Source organism: Lycium barbarum, chromosome 11 (genome assembly GCF_019175385.1).
Source record: "Lycium barbarum isolate Lr01 chromosome 11, ASM1917538v2, whole genome shotgun sequence".
Taxonomy (NCBI): Eukaryota; Viridiplantae; Streptophyta; class Magnoliopsida; order Solanales; family Solanaceae; genus Lycium; species Lycium barbarum.
This window is the reverse complement of record NC_083347.1, coordinates 31,217,235-31,235,106: the sequence shown is the minus strand read 5'-3', so window position 1 is coordinate 31,235,106 and position 17,872 is coordinate 31,217,235. Positions and strand designations below refer to the sequence as shown.

Below are 17,872 nucleotides of genomic sequence, written 5' to 3'. Positions count from 1 at the left end.
AGGTTTTTTTTTTTTTTTTTTGGATTGTTTTTGGTAAGAAAATCCACAGGAAACTACATTACATGCGAATTTTTCAATATAAGCCTCGGGAAAATCCCCGTAATCCACACTTTTCTATTAGTATATGTACATAAAAAATAAAAAATATTACTTTATATATATAATGTAATTTTTTGCCGAATAGGTTCAGGTGAACACCCTCCGCCCACTAGATCCGCCCCTGCTTCCATTAGGGAAGTTATTTTCCTTAGTTCCTAAAAAAAAAAATTTCCAAAAATTTTAAACAACCGAATATGAGAAAATTGAAAAAAAAAAACCAGAAAATGTTTTCTTTCACACCGAACACGCCCTTAGTGTCAAACTTTGGGGTTTACCAAGAAACAAATCAGAAACCCCATCTCCTACTTTATGAATGCCTAAAAAACTATAGAACTCTATTCTTACTTTTTACAAAAAGAGTAGAAACAATCAAGTTTTTTTATCTTTTAAGTAGGATTTATCTTAATATGGTATATATAAGTATTTAACTTCATTATTTATCTTTAATGACAAGTTTACAAAAGTCACACCGTGGAAATTATTAACAACCCAAGTCAAAAGCTTATGTTCCTCCTGGGACATCTGATAAAATTGGAATGATATAGAGAAAATTAGCATGATCTATGTGAAAGAATGATACAAAGAAATCAAGAAGTGGTCGAAGTCAAAATTATATTCCACTTTATGATCGGAGGTAGATTCAGAATTTAAGTTTTATAATTCAACCTTTAAAATTTTATTACTGAACTCATTATATTTTTAAAGTTAGAGATTGACTTTTGCTATTTATTGCAGTTTTAGTGAAATTTTACACATATATTTATACTCTGCATTGAAATAAATAAACGTGATATTCCAAATTAAAACTGCATCCACCCCTGTTTATGATTGCTCAAAACTATAGTACTCGTACTTACTTTGACCAAGATAATCAAGGTGCTTGCATTTTCACTCTGTTGATTGACAATTTGACACCGAAATTAAATTGTGTGTCACCGTTCTCGTTTTCTCAATAATCACAAGAGCCATCAATGGCATGTGTTGTCACAACTTCCAACTAATTTAATAATATTAGACGGCCTACGCTCGTGCTGCGTACGGGCCCAACACTTTAGATTATAGTGCATCTATGTGTATGTAGTTGTCTTTGAATAGTGAATATATATATATATATATATATATTATGTTCAATTTCTTTTCACATTTATTAGAGTAAGAATAAAAAAAAAAGTAATTAAATTCTATCTTATTTTAAAATATAAATATTTTAAGTATATTTATTTTAGTAAACATAACAAATAAATGATATGGCGGAATAGCAAATACAACAGTTTAATATCTAGATTAGATCTGAGGCTAATATAAAAAAAGAAAGAAAATTGTATGGTTTGACTACTTAACCTTTTGAAGAAAAAGAATTTCATTTGCTCCACTAATGGATTGATACGCACGTGGCAATGAATCCATCATTATTGACTTAATGAGATACTTTGGATATTACATGAATATTGTTTGATTTTTTAATATGGGGTGCACTTTTTTTTTTTGGACATTATTAATTTGCACTATTTTTATGCATATATATACTATGTTCAAAACACGATTAATATAACATTGTAGTTTGTACTCTGTATCTAAAACTTTATTATATTAGTGTTTACTACGAATACAAAGTCTGCACTTTTTTTTTACGTTATTTTTTTTTAATATGGGATTCACTTTTTTTTTTTTGATATTGCTTGATTTTGTTAATATGGAATCCACTTTTTTTTACTGTGAGTTTGGAGATGGTGCGTTCCACTCCTTTTTTTTTTTTTTTTTTTTATATATATTGCTTGATGTTGTTTAGTATGGGGTCCATCCTTTATGGGGTGCACTTTTTTTTTTTTGGGACATTATTAGTTTGCACTATTTTTATGCATATAATATATATACATATACTATGTTCAAAATACGATTAATATAACATTGTAGTTTGTGCTCCGTATCTAAAACTTTATTATATTAGTGTTTGCTACGAATACAAAATTTGCACTTTTTTTTTTAACATTATATATTTTTTTAATATGGGGTTCACTTTTTTTTATATATATTTGATCTCCATTTAATAGTATTTTTTCTTTTATGACATTAATCTCTTTTCACATTTATTAGAATAAGGAAAAAATGAAAAAGTAATTAAATTCTATCTTATTTTAATATATAAGTATTTTAAGTATGTTGTTGTACAATAATTTCATTTGCTCCCACTAATGGGTTGATACACATGTGGCAATGAATCCATCATTATTGATTTAATTGTTTGATTTTCTAAGCACTTTTTTTTTTAACATTGTTTGTTTTTTAATATGGGATTCACTTTTCTTTTTTTTAATACTGCTTGATTTTGTTAATATGGGGTCCATTTTTTTTTTCCGTGAGTTTGGATGTGGTGGGTTCCACTTTTTTTTTTTTTTTTTTTTTTTTTTTTTTAAATACTGGTTGGTGTTTAATATGGAGGCCAATTTTTTTTTTTTAAATATTAGTTGTTGTTTATGGGGCCCATATATGTTTTTTTTTAACTTGGAAGACAACCAAAAAGGAGCCGGTTGGACGACGAAAAAGGTGCCAACCGACTCTTCTAAATAGTTAGAAATTGAATTGGGTTAGCTTTGCATCTTTTTACACAATAAATATACCATGACTTTCTTGTATCTTTGTATGTTTCTATATACGAAATTAAAGATAGTGATTTAGAGTGCAAGAAAGTGAAATTTGACCAAAATAATCAAGGTGCTTGCATTTTCACTCTGTCGATTGACAATTTGACACTGATAGTAAATTGTTTGTCACCGTTATCATCTATATATAATATAAAGCTAGGCATAGTCGAGGTGATTGGACACATCTCTATGACTAGCATTCCTGTTTATCTTTTTACTCTTTTTTTTTTTTTTTTTTTTTTTTTTTACATTTTCCCTCATTTTTCCCATTTACATGCCATGTTAAAAAAAACTAAAAAGATACTCCATTAACTCTCTTACTCATAACTTAATTTGCTACATTTGACACTCGTCATAACATTTTTATAAGAGAAACGTTTAGATTCATTTTACTGTAATAAAAGTTCTGATATTATAACCCAACCTTTCTCATTCCTATAATTTTCTCTCATTATTCTTTCAATTTTGTGATCTCTTATGAATTCAAGGCGGAGCGTGGAAAGCCCACTGACCTTCTAATTAAAGTCAATAATTAGTTTATATTAATGTGCATGCCTTTTCATCATCCTTATTCGTTGTTTCCCTATTTTATTTTTCATGTTGTTATTGTTGTGCTTCTTTAGATTTGCACAACAGAAAAGGATAAGTGAGTAAACCATTTGTTTTATTTTTTTTTTCCTGATTTTTGGACGGAATTCTCTAATTTTGCGGCTTTGATTTTCAGACACAACTAAAAAAAAATAGAATTTGCAATGGAAAAATTATGCTGCTAAACAATAAAATTCATTGCTAATTTTATTTAGCATGAATTATCAAAAAAGAAAATCTATTAGCTATGAGTAATTTAGCGACGAATTATCAACGAAGTTTGTAGCTAATTTCATTTTTTTTTTCTTATAATGAAATAGGAACAAATGGAGGGGATGATAGCATAGGAAGCTCATGAGAAGAAGATGCAAGCATTTTACTCCTATCGAGGAAAGTAGAATCATCCAATTTAAAATAGCATACGGGTGATCCATATTATGGTTTCTTTTTTAAAAAAAAAATAAAAATTGAAGTTTGGACTCCTCGCACCTCTCCTATAATATTCTTTTCGATATCCTACAGTTCTATGTCTACTAGAAAAATATCTTTGTTCCATTTAGCCCCGTTGAATGATTTTCTTGTTAATGAATATGTTTGTATTTCATTTATCTTCTCAATATACAACGTAACTAATAACAATAATTTGATTTTTTTTTATTTGTCTAATTTGTAGTTTTCATATTAGGTTAAACAAACAACAACAACATATCCAGTTGGATCCCACAACGTGAGGTCAAAGTTTTCATATTAGGTTATGTAATTTAAACTTTAATTTAGGTTAGTTATTTTTCTAATACTCCTTTTGAATCTTTCCGTGTTAGATAAAAAGTTCAATACACTTCATTTTATATATAATTAACTATACATTACATATGTAGAAGCATTTGGTCGACGAAAAACTAAATTTATGAATTAACGTATCAATTAATTTGAATGTATGTTGTTTATAAGCGTTTTTCCTGAGACGGAAAAAACGGATAGTATTTAACTTTGTAAGTAGCTTTTCTTTAGAAAAAAATCGTTGATATTGTTTTTTTATAACTGCGCGAAGCGCGAACAAGTTTACTAGTTTTCTCAATAATCACAAGAGCGATCAGTGGCATGTGTCGTCACAACTTTCAACTAATATAGTAATAATTGAATTGGGTTAGCTTTGCATCTGTTTACACAATAAATATGCCATGACTTTCTTATATCTTAGTATGTTTCTATATACCAAATTAAAGACGCTAAACATTTTGTAGCTACTATAAATTCTTTTTGTCAGTATTTTACAGATCGAAATTTAGATAAAAAAATATAAATTTTATGTTGTAGTTCACGGTAAAACTAATGGTATTTTCCAAACTTGGATAGAAGTTGTAGACTTCATTAAAGACATAAGAAAACCTCTTTTTAAAGGATTTAATGATTTCACTGAAGCATTAGACTATGCTAGAGGAGTATTGGGCCCAAACTATTATATTTCTCCAGCCCTCAAACAAAACCCAGACAAAATCCCTCAGTACAATGTACAAAAAGACACAGACAAGATAATTTTTTGTGATCACTGCTCTACTATGACTGACGTGGTCAAAAGATTAAACCAGCAGAAAGAGACATTGGTTCAAGAAAAAATGAAACTCTTGGATCAAGTGAAGACATTAGAACAAAGACTACAAGCGGTTAAGTTCCAATTGATGCAATCTTAGAGTTCTCCATCTCAGACAAAAATGGATGAGACGGGTGTGCATTCCCCAATGAATGCAATTAGACCCACTGTATCGGGTAAGGATACAACTAGTCCGGTTCAAACGGTAGCCGGTAAAGACTTATCAAATCCGTTGATGGCTGTCACTTTGCCAAAAAGTGAAGATGAGGGATGTTCATCTCTCCAAACCAGACGGAGACTACCAAAGACACTTACGCAAGGAGCGACTTCTACAAACAAAAGCACACTTGCAAAAAAGAAGAAAAATGAAAAAATAGAAAAAATATAGTAAAAGAGACACTAGAAAAAAATTTCCAGACAAAAGAACAAGATAAATATATAGTCAAAGATCCTAGTCCGAAATTATCTCCAAGACAAGGGATGTCACCGGTCCATAATTCAGATTTTGAAGGAGATGATATTAATTTTCAAGACAGTGCATTTCAAGACTCGCAAGATCCAAATGATGTAGACTCAGTGTCATGACCCAAATCTGACACTTAGGCCGTGACTGGGCACCTTTCGAGCTTCTACCCAAAAGGCGAACCCTCTAAGCTAATCATGTGAAAATTAATGAATAAAATGAATAATACGCAAAGTCTCATCATATAACGAAAAGTGCGGAAGCGAAATACAAATACTGAGTCTTGCCCATAAACCCCATAAAATGTCTAAGTCATGGAACTACTAGTCCGAATAGAAAAGTACGAGACGAAGCTCGGAATACTACTAAGTCAACTAAAGAAGAAGAGGCCGCCATGATCTAATGGTGGCTCACCTCTACTGAACTGGACTGAACAAAGCTGGAATGAATCAAATATCGGCTATCTGGTCACCGTTAACCACAACTGCACACATACAACATCAACAAGTGTGAGTGTAAAAGACCCCGCAAGATCATCGACACTCTCAGCTTACCCCTGGGGCAAGTCTTTGATATCCCTGATAATGCATAAAAGCAATTACACAGTACAAGTATATTAAATATACACAAACACTGAAGCTAAAGCTAAAATCATGAAGCACAACCAAGCAAAACATGAAATACTCTAAATCTGAATCTATGCCCACGGGACATAGTACGCATTTATCTATGTCTTACCCCGTTTTCCGGAGAGGGCATTATTTACCCCCATCTTACCCGGACGAGTAATACATGAAATACACTGAATCTGAATGTATGCTCACGGGACATAGTACGTATTTGTCTATGTATTACCCCGTCTTCCGGAGAGGGCATTATTTCCCCCATCTTACCCGGGTTACTTAAAATTCTAGCATCTATCTCTCACCGAACATCAATGGGACCTGTGGAAATATGCCTCTCTGAAGATATGATAAGTGGAACATACACCCATTCAATACCACTTCTGAACTTTACATTTATATAAATAGTATCTATTTAAGCGAAATTACACTAAAGGACTCATACGGTCATTACTTTCGAAAATTGGAAATTATCCAATTTAGATCATGCTTGCCCACTCACACGAACTAAATGGTTTAAATGCATACATACAACACAAATCATATGCTTTTTATGAAAAGCAAGTAAACTAAGAGTTTAAGCCTCACTTGCCTTATAACCGGAACGCAACCTCTCCGAAAGTGCCAAATTTCCTTCAAACAATCTCCAATAGCCTCAATCTATTCAATACCATAAATAAATGGTCCAAATTAGTCTAAGGAAACTAATTCTATAATTTTAGGTTTAGAACTAAATTTCAACATTCTAAACCTTCATTCTTTTAAAATCTCAATACTCTTTAGTAGAAAATATGATCTAATCCCAAAATAACAATAATCACAGTCTACTACACATATATAAATCAGGACTAGAACACCAACAAAAAAAAAAAAAAAAAAGTAGCAATATCACTGATATCACCATTGCCATGACTATAACCCGTGTAAACCGTGTAGTAATGCCCCGTTCATTTATTCTTCATTGTATTGTAGTAAATAGATAGACAAGGGAAACTAAAACAAAGATAAAAATAAAATAAAAGGACACAGTTTACGAGTAGAACAATTTAGAGAATTGCAGTAAAATAGTTTTCCTACTTTCAACACCTATCTTGTCCTATTTAAAATTCCATCACTAATCAATCTACCACTATTCATAGCCGTGGGTCCCTCTAAACATTGGGGAATTATTAACTCACATCTAGACTTTTCTTGTCTTCACTATTATACTCAATTAAATAGTTACATCCTGACACCAGCACTATGTATAACTAAAGATGATAAAATCTATACCTGATTTCCTTCAAACTTGTGGAAAAGTTCACTGTGTGCTACTAGACACAACAACTGCAATGTTCTTGTTCGACCTTTTTCTCTTTCTCCTTTTAGGTTAGAGGCAAGTTAATATTTTCCTCCTATTTCCCTCTTCCCCTTAGGAAATATAACGCAGCCAGTAACCAGAGTAGTGGGCTTGGCCCACTCACACACTAATTTAACTAATTCATTCACCTTTCATATACTATATCATAAATAAATATAATATTTCTAATAATAATCTACATATATATTATAGGAATATATAATTATCCGCTTCGATATGAAACCTGCTAAAATTAAATAAGCTACAAATAAAGAAGTCATTCTAGACACTTGAAAAAAAAAATATCAGGTTGTTACACTCAGGCATGAGCTTTGATTCAATTGCTCTACACAATTTAGACACTTAGATCAGTTAATGGAGAAAATAATAGAGCCTAATTGAAAGACGAGGATTGAAGACATTAGCCAGCAAAAAGACAAAATAAAAAAGTAAGGTGGAAAACATTTCAAGAAAGGTAGATGAAAGGAAAAAGAATTGAAAGAGACATTTTAGTGGCATGGTTCAGTGAAACATAAAGAAAGGAAGACAAAGACATTAAAAGAAGAGACAATGACATTTGACATCATTTCTCAGAAAGGTAAAGGAAGATGAGACAATGATAGAAGACTTTAGTGACTTTGTATCAAGACTTTTGTGATCTTTCAGAGAAGATACTTTGGATAAAAAGATGATGGTGACACTTCAGAAAAAGAAGACTAGACTTTATTAAAGTAGCTTTAATAAAGTAGTAGTTTTATCAAGAAATGGGACAGCTCAACAAACAGACAAAATTATAAAACATCTTTTGAAAAGTTTCACGTGACGATGGAGCCCAAAGAACTCAAAAAAGATTTTTCACAAATTTGAAGTCCGCAGTTCAAGTCCGCCAGACTCCTATAAATAGCAGCATTTGTAGAAGAACAGATCATCGATCATCAATCGAGAAAAAAGCTAGCAAGAAAAGAAAAACCATCTGACGCCTCTCTCAACCAACTTTTCTATATTCCTCTTCCCTTTCACAAATGCCCCCAACTCCTTTTCCCAATAAAATCCTTTGTAATATAAATTCCCTGTAAAATAGTTTAAGCTTTCCAGTAATTTCTCTTAGTGTGAAATAGTTTTCGGGTTCCCCGAAAGGGAAACCTCTCTCCATCTTCAAGTCATGTAAGTTTTATCTATGTTTTCTGTACTAATCTCCCTACTATGTAAATTATTTTATGTTTAATTAAAATATTATGTTGATAATATTTGAGTAATTACTTACCTGTTGTTATGAATCTATTACTCTTAGTATATGGTTATTCTCTTAATTTCTTAATGGACTCGATGGATTAACCTGTAAATTCCTAGGTGTTTGAAAGGCCGTTTTAATGTCCAAATGATAAAGGACGATGTTGGCCATGGTAACCGGGGTGTGGTTAAAGAAGACGGATATTAAGAACCATTATTAAGGGAACGAGATGAACAGTGTAATAAAGATTCATAACTAAACAGATTTATTAAAAAAACGAAAATTATAAAAATTGGAGAATAGACAGAAAATAAGAAATACACCTACATGATAAGAGGAATCAAAGATTGAGGGAGTACCGAGTAGGATTGTTTTAAATAGCAGCAAAAAACCGCACAATATTGTTAGCCACATTTATATTGAAATAATATCTCTATTGAAACAAAAAATATAACCCCCTATCACTTTGGTATCAGAGCAAGAAGATTTTTGGACCTAAACCTATATCTTAAACCTATCTTTTAGACAACATTACAACCTAGTTTTACTCAATATATAAGTTAGACATTTAAAGCAACAAGTAAAAATTAATCCCCTTAAGGTAATGCAAGATAATTATTTAGCCGTAAAACAAGAGCTAGAAAAACTATATCCTGAATATACCAGACTAAGTACTACTCACGAAAACTAGTTAAGACTACAAAAATTAATAGATATAATATCAGGATTAGAATATAAATTACTAGAATATATAAAATCTAGAAAACACTCAAAGAACCAAAAGCAATTTAGACCATATTAATTGTATGAGAACACTACCCTTTGTTAGACAAATACATATTAATCGTTGGTATTTATATAGAGATATAAAGAAAATACGAGAATATCAACAAGTAGAAAAAGCCTTAAGTGCATATTTAGAAATAATAAATTCAGAAACATTATCCTCACTAATACAAAATAGACACTTACAAAGTCAGATTAACGAAGAGACAATCTCTGCTATAACGTCGGAATTGCACGGTCTGAAAGAAGATATAGCAAGACTTACAACTATTATAGAGCACCATAAGAAAGCTTGTAAAATAACAATTCTGTTAGGATAATAAATAAGCCTAGAAAAATTAGATACCTTAAAAAATCTAGAATACTTAGACTTAAAAATATACCCAGAAAAGAAATATAGAGTATTAACAGACCATAGTATTATAAAGTGTAATTTTAGTAACGGAGATCATATATTACATAGTGAAGACAAACAATTGAATACAGTAGTATATTTAGTCATAAATTTCAGTGAAAAAATACAAGAAAATAATAAAGATATCACTAGAATATTAGAGGTGGTAGCTGCATCTCAGACTAAGCAAAAGAAAACCTTTGAAAAATTAGAACAAAACCTAGATTACTTAAAAACACAAGAATTAGAATTAGAAAAGAAAATCCAGATTCTAGTTAATAAATTTAATTTAGAAAAAATGCCTACAAAAACGGAAATAGAAAAGGTAGTTAAAGTTATTATAGAAAAACCAAAAGAAATAGAACTAAAAACAACCCACATAGTCTCTAAAATAACGCAACAAGTAGAAATTTTAACCAGTGACATTAGAGAATTAAAAAAGACAGTAGCAGAACTAAAAGAAATCACTCTTTCATGAGTAGACCAACATTAGCTCAAGAAGAAGCCTTAAAATTAATAGAAAAGTCTATACCTTTACCAGCAGACTATAAAGATTATATACTCAACGCTAAATCGGACCAAATAATATTACAACAAAATATTACTATAATCTCATTAATACTAGAAATAATAAAGAAAATAGAAATAATAATACCAAGGTTATAATTATTAGATGAACGCATTTGGTGGTTAACTGAACAACAAAAAGAAAAAAATAAAGAGACGTTTAAAAACAAAGAAGTTGAAGAATTAATAGACCAATTAAAAAAGGTAGAAATAACACCTCAAAAAGAAAAAGTTAAAGTACTTAGACAATCACAAAAATGGACCTTCTTTCAATTAGACCAAGAAACGAAGGAGGATCAGAAAGGCAAGAAAGACAAAGAGTAAACTTTTCAGATAATAGAATAGGTAATAATTTCTTATCAAGAATTTTAAGTCGAAGAATCCCAGAAGAAAAAAATCAACAGTTAAGTGAAGTAATAGACGTAGATAGAGATATACAAATTTTCCAACAAAACCAATTAAAATTATTAAATCCAAAAACTCTATATAATATAGGACAGTTTTCAAGTACAACCCAATTATATAGACATTATAGAGAAGAACAAATATCAACCATAGGAACTAAAATTACTACCATAAATTTAATAGACCCAGTAGCTGTAAGACAAATAAAAAATACTGGAAGAAGTTTAATGCATATGGGATTAATAGTAGTAGGATTAAAAGGACTAACTAGAAAGAACTTAGGAACTAAAGTTTTAATAGTAATTTATGACGATAGATGGTCAGACATGAAAAAATCAATAATAGGACTAACGGAAGTAGACATGACAAATAATGGAGGAATCTTTTATATTAGCCCAGATTTTATAATGAACTTAGCAGAATTTGGAAAGCACATAAAAATAGGAATACAGACCAAGGGATATGAAGAGATGTGTGACGGTAATAATTTATTAATATGCGTAGGATTTCTAGGAAAAATGACTAATAATAGTAATACAAAATTTAAAATTAAGGTAGAAGATGTAGTAGAAGTAATGGGAAATAGAGGAACAAGACTAATAAAACCCATTAAAATAAATCCTGAAGAATATGCAGGGATGGATTGGAATTTGGAAGATTTTAATAGAAAAAAGATTCTACAGCCAGAATCTCATCTCATGTACACTAATTCTAAGGGAGAGACATCTGTACGTTTTACTAATTATAATTATACGCCACAAAAAGACATAGAAGAAGAAAGTACTTTAGACGAAAATGAAATTACAGAAAACAACTTTTATGAATATAGAATTAATACAAGACGAGTGTAATGACCCATTTGGTCGTTTAGCACTTTTAGGCCTAATATCCCTAAAACACCCTTTTCGTGGTCTAATTTTAGGGTGTCTATAGCTTACGATAACGGGTGATTCAGTTATTTAATTGACGAGTAAATTTTAGAATATATGTATTTAAAGTGTGTGAATAGTTTATTCATAGAAATATTATTTGCACACATATAAGGTGTAAATGGGTAAATATGATATTTGACGGAGTGAATAATTTTTAAATAAAACAAAATGGTGGAGTAAAAAAATTATTTTGGACAATGATTTTAGTTGGGGAGTAATAGGACAAGCCCATAATTAAATTATGTGAGTAGGGGTTAAATATTGGATTTTAGTGGGAGACTAAACAATTAATTAGTGGATTAGGGATAAATGCCATAGTGGACATCATCCACCCACTACATTTTGTTGAACTTTGGAATACATATCGGGAGATTAATCATTTAATTAATCAATTGTGGATGGCTATTGTAGTGCACTGCCACGTTGAAGTAGTGCAAAACAATGACTAAGGGTTATGTAGAAAAAGGTGGCATCCTAGGAAGGAGTATTAGTGGGTGAGTATTACTTGGAGCCCACATTTAAAGAAATAAAAATAGAGTTATATTATATCATATCATTTCCCCATTTTATGTTATAAATGTGTATGCAGCCACTATGTTATTTCGTACAACAACATTTAGTAAATATAACAGCAAAAAGATGACTATGACTATATTTTAATAGCTGACACTTTAGGGAGATAGATAAAATGTAATGATTAGATGAGACCCATTTGCATTTAATGTGTACAATTCTTATCGTACTTTATTAAAGGCAAACATATCTTTGGATTTTGTTGACAAGGAGGCAGCAGTCACGTTTTATATATATATAAAGTGAGAGATATATGCTTTTTCTTATCTTAAGTTAGAAGAATCTTATATGAATTAAGTCAGCAATAGCTTGATATTCAACTTAGGCGGCTACGTGATTTAAGGGGGTGGACAGCCTCTAATGACTAGAGGTGGTCCTAACGTGTCCTTCTAGGTGCAAGGACCCAATTAAATCCAACACCTTATTTTATATAGTAGAAACTTGTCTTGAAAGGACACAAACGTTTTCCAGCAACATTAATCCCATTTTCTGGTTGAAGGAGCAATATTATTCTTTGGAGGAACGAAAAATATTTCTATTAACTCTCATACCCCTTTTGAATAAATCTATTAGTAGCAGCTGCATACGGCTGTAGTTGTTTGAAGCTCTCGGCTAAGCTTCATTTATTGAGAAGAGGATTTATGACTTCCAGCAAAACATTTAAGAGGCCAAGCTTGCTAAGGAGGCAGCAACATAAGGAAATTGAATTAAGGAAGAAGAAGCGGTGTAATTGGTGCAAGTGATTATAGGATCTGTCCTAATTACATTAAGACTTTGTCCGTTCGGAAGCACTTCAAAAGGAAAAAGCTTTGGCGTGGAAGTTCGTGACACCTGTTCGGCATTGAGGTAGGTTACGGCTTACTTTATGTCTAGACTCCGGTTAGCAAAACGTATGTAGATAGTAGTGATTGACGGGAAAAGCATGATAGGTCTTCAGGCATGGTGTGGAGGTAAATTCCATCTAGGTTGATATTGTCAGCTGTTACGTGGGCTTGTCGCCATTATTGTGATACTGTTATGTGGGCTCGTCGCCATTATTGCGATATTGTTATGTGAGTTTGTCACTGTATTGTGATTTCATGTACTTGATATAATTTCCTCTCTCTAGTTATCTCACTGGTCATATGGAAGAGGAAGGTTATTACTGAGAAATTGACTATTGAATTACACTTCCTAGTATGAATCTATGGAACCTATGACTGCGGTGATTATTGAGGTTGATTTCATGCGAGGCATGCATCTCATATTCTATCTGCTATGTGATGTAATTATCACCTAGTTGTATCTTTATCACATACTAGCTCACTCACCTTATGAAAGGGAAGGGTAACATTGATTATTGAGCCATGGACAATAATATGACTTGTACTTGTTTATTGCATATTGGTGACATAGTTGAGACTGATATCATGCATGACATGCTTCCATATTACTTTTATGTTGTCCTAATGGTGAGGAGAGTGATTGAGAGATTCCGAGGACTTTGCCGGAGATTGAGAGTGACAGAGAGACTCCGAGGTCTTTGTCGGAGATTGAGAGTGACAGAGAGACTCCAAGGTCTTTGCCGGAGATTGACAGCCTCCGAGGTTTCTGCCGGAGAGCACGAGTGGTACATGGACTTCGCGGGTCCCCCATGGGTCATGACTATGAGGCATTGCCATAGCATGTGTGTACGAGAGTGGAGTGTGAGAGGTGACTACTGCATCGCATAACATTTACATAGCACGACATTGCATTGCATAACACTCCATTTGAATTCCTATTCATGTCATTGCATGGTACATTCTTTGATTAATTCTTGATTTGTAAACTATTGAGTTGTTGTTTGTAAGTATTTATTTTAGAGGCTTGATGGACTCGAAGTTTAGAGATTTCCCCCTAGACTTATAACCTGAGATATTGAAATCCCGTGTGATTATCGTTACTGCAAGACTTTCATATGTGCTAGAGTTGTGACTGTGTTTGATTACTTATCTGCTTACTTGTTAGTTGCTTCTTGTTTATATGCGTGAACTAACCATTGTCGGCCTATGATACCTACGAGCCTTGTGTTGTGCTCATACTACTCTTGCTACACTCCTTGTGGAGTGTAGAGTTATTTTCAGGTGATGTTCGGAGTCTCACGACCGTTTCGAGGCATTCGTCAAAGGCGTTTGAGTGAGTTATTGAGATCTTGCAACCCAGAGGCTCTCCTTAGATTTCTGTTGTTCTCTATCCTTAAATAGAAGTCGTATCCAGTTTGAGTCTGTTATCTACTTCAAATTGTAAACTTCTTAGAAGCTCTTGTATGAGTCTAGACCAGATTTTGGGAATTTCTTATAATAAAAGTATTTATTCCGCATGTTGTATCAAATTAAGGTAGTTACCTGAAGGGTTCGCCCACTAGGGAGGGTTAGTGTGGGTGCCCGCATAATCCATGATTTGGGTCGTGACAACGAGTTTGCAGTAGACATAGCTATAGAAGAAGCAAAAAGACTTCAAAAAGAAAACAAAAATATGCTTTTTAGATGTAAAGGATGTAAGTTAGGAGAATTAACAATAGAAGAAACCATAAGTCACTTTAAATTATGTGAAGCCCGAACTGATAATTGGGGATATAGAGTAGAACAGATAGACCAAAAGAAATCTGACGATTTTAATAAAATATTGGAAGATATGCAATATAATGACGACGAAATAGAGATAGACTCGGTAATAAGTCAAAAAGAATTAATGGAATCTAGCGTGTCTAGTTCTATCCCGTTTCAAAGAACAACAGTGGGAGAACAATACACTATAGATACTAGTACAGGAAATGTACCTAGAAGAAGAGTTTTTAGAACAGCAGGAGAACCCTTAGACAATGTCAAACCATCAGAAAAAAGAATGCCCATAGAAGAACCCATTATTCTTCAAGAAGGAGGTAATAAAGGTAAAATATTAAATATAGCAGCACATGATCCGCAAAGATGGAATTCAGTAATAGATCTTTGGAAAGGAATAGTAGTAGCAGACTATATAAAAACATATAGTGATACAGACGCAGAAACAATGTATAAATATTTAGAAACTTTTTTAGGAGAATCAGCCAAAGCTTTATGGGAAGCTTATAAGGAAAATTTTCCAATGGAATTTCAACACTTAGTATCCATGGGAGCAAATCTATATAATTTAACTAATAAGATACATACTCTAATTACAGGGGAAGATCCAAATAGTGGATTATTAGTACTACAAAGAAATGCGGTAATAAAATTAGAACAACTAAACATAAGTAGTTGGTTTCCTATTAAGCAATTTTTAAACGATTATTTTTACTACTGTACTATTAGTGGAAATGCATTTGATCAAGAATTAGGTAAAAAATTATTTAATAAACTACTAGGAGCCTTAGGAAGAGAAATAGAAGATAGATGGAATAAGAGAGACGGAGTAGTGGAGAACCCTAATTTAAAATGGTCTATAGGACATAGAATATAACATATAATGGATATACTACAAGAAAAATGTACTCATATACAGATACAAAAATAATTAAAACAAAATGAAATGAACTTTTGTAAAAGTGTAGTTTACACTACACAAAGTTATGATAAAGACAATTACAAAAAGAAAAAGCATAAAAAATACATAACACATTATAATAGAAATTATCCTCAATATAATAGAAAGAAATATTATCTTAGAAAATCAGCAGCTAGAAAACCTTATTTAGACAGAAATAGGCATGTAAGAAAATATCGAACAAAAAAGAACTATAAAAATAAATTAGAATGCTTCACTTGTGGAAGTGTAGAGCACTTAGCAAATACATGTCCAAAGAGAATAAATAATAAGACAAGAAATTCTCAGCTAATTGAAGATTTTCAAGAAACATTAATAAATGTAGACGAATATATGTCAGATACAGAAAGTATATATTCTATAGTAAGTGTAGACACTGAAGAAAAAATCAAAACAGACTCAGAAGCAGACGAATTAATTAATGAAATGAGATTAGAAAATCTAGACTTAGAAGCAATGGATAATTTAGCAAATATAGCCGAAGACTATAACCATGAGTTTGAACAAAATAAAGGATTGGATAGTAATGCATGTTTCTTTTGTAAATGGTATCCTAGTAGAAACAAAAGAGCTAAATGTAAAAATTGTTATATAGAAGGATGTACAATGTGTATAGAAAAAGAATTTAAAACAAAAATAAATAAAGAGACAACTCATAAGAAAATTGAAGACCCTACTATTAATCTAAGAATAATAACATTAGAAACAAGAATAAATGAATTAGAAACTAGATTATGTAACTTAGAAAAAGGAAAACAAAAAGAAGTAGATAGTGAAGATGAAGAAATAAGATTATCAAATATACAACCAATAATGAAACCATTAAGAATAATACCAGAAGATTCTCAAGCAGAACTAATGAGTATAGAATATCATGAAGCATTAGTATGTAATGAAGATAAAAAATCAGGAACAATAAAAATACTTGCAAGAATTAAAATAGATGACTATGAGATAGAAACATTAGCATTAGTAGATTCAGGGTGCACAAAGTGCATAATAAATAAAAGAATAGTTCCACCTAATTTAATAAAAATTCTGGAAAAACCAGTTGCGGCCATGCAAATGGATGGAACCCATAACATATGTAGACATTATGTTCATAAAGCCTACATCATGTTCAGAGTTTTACAAACCAAGTTATAAAATGGATAAGATATGGGTAAGAGACCTTAATATAAATGTAGACTTTGTTATAGGATTGGACTTTATGTTACATAATAATGGCAGCTATATGATTACAAGAGATGGGGTAATTTTTTAAAAAAATATTACTCATACACCAGTACAAGTTCTTAAGACTGAAACTAGGATATGTCATAAAAAGATACCCACCACTGACCTGCAAAAGAAAAAAGATAGTTGTTGTAAAGAATGTCAAGAAAATAATAAATGTTGTAAAGATAAGCCAGAAGTAAAAAATTTAACTCTAGAAGAAGAAGAAATTCTAGGAGAAGAGGATTCATTAGAAAAACATTATACTTTAATAGACATAGAAACAGAGTTATATAATTTTAAAACAGGAATAGAAAGAATAGGAATAATAAAGAATCAAAAAGACCTAGATAATATAATAAAAATACTAGATGAAATAGAAATTATAGGAGAAAACCCATTAAAACATTGGAAAAATAATAGGATTGTATGTAAACTAGATATAATAAATCCAGATTATATAATTAAAACAGCTTTGATTGAAGCAACAAATCAAGATGTAGAAGATTTTAAAGTACAAATAAAAGAACTATTGGACTTAGGAGTAATACGGAGATCTACTTCTAAACATAGATCTGCAGCATTTATGGTAAGAAATCATAGCGAAATAGTAAGAGGAAAAGCGAGAATGGTAATAAACTATAAAAGACTTAATGATAACACTAGAACAGATGGATATAAGTTACCAGACAAAACAAAATTAATAAACAGAATACAAGGAAAGAAAATATTTAGCAAATTTGATTGTAAATCAGGATATTGGCAGGTACGAATGCATGAAGAAAGTATAGAGTGGACTGCATTCACCTGTCCTGAAGGACATTTAGAATGATTAGTAATGTCATTTGGATTAAAGACAGCTCCACCAATTTTCCAAAGAA

The 17,872-nt window shown here is 31.4% G+C and overlaps 1 non-coding gene across 1 annotated transcript; it reads left to right on the top strand.

Moving 5' to 3' along the window:
• Positions 1 to 605: 605 nt before the first annotated feature.
• On the top strand, positions 606 to 708 carry LOC132620534 (U6 spliceosomal RNA). The gene has a single exon (XR_009574979.1). It is a non-coding gene; the product is annotated as a U6 spliceosomal RNA (small nuclear RNA).
• The last annotated feature ends 17,164 nt before the right edge of the window (positions 709 to 17,872 follow it).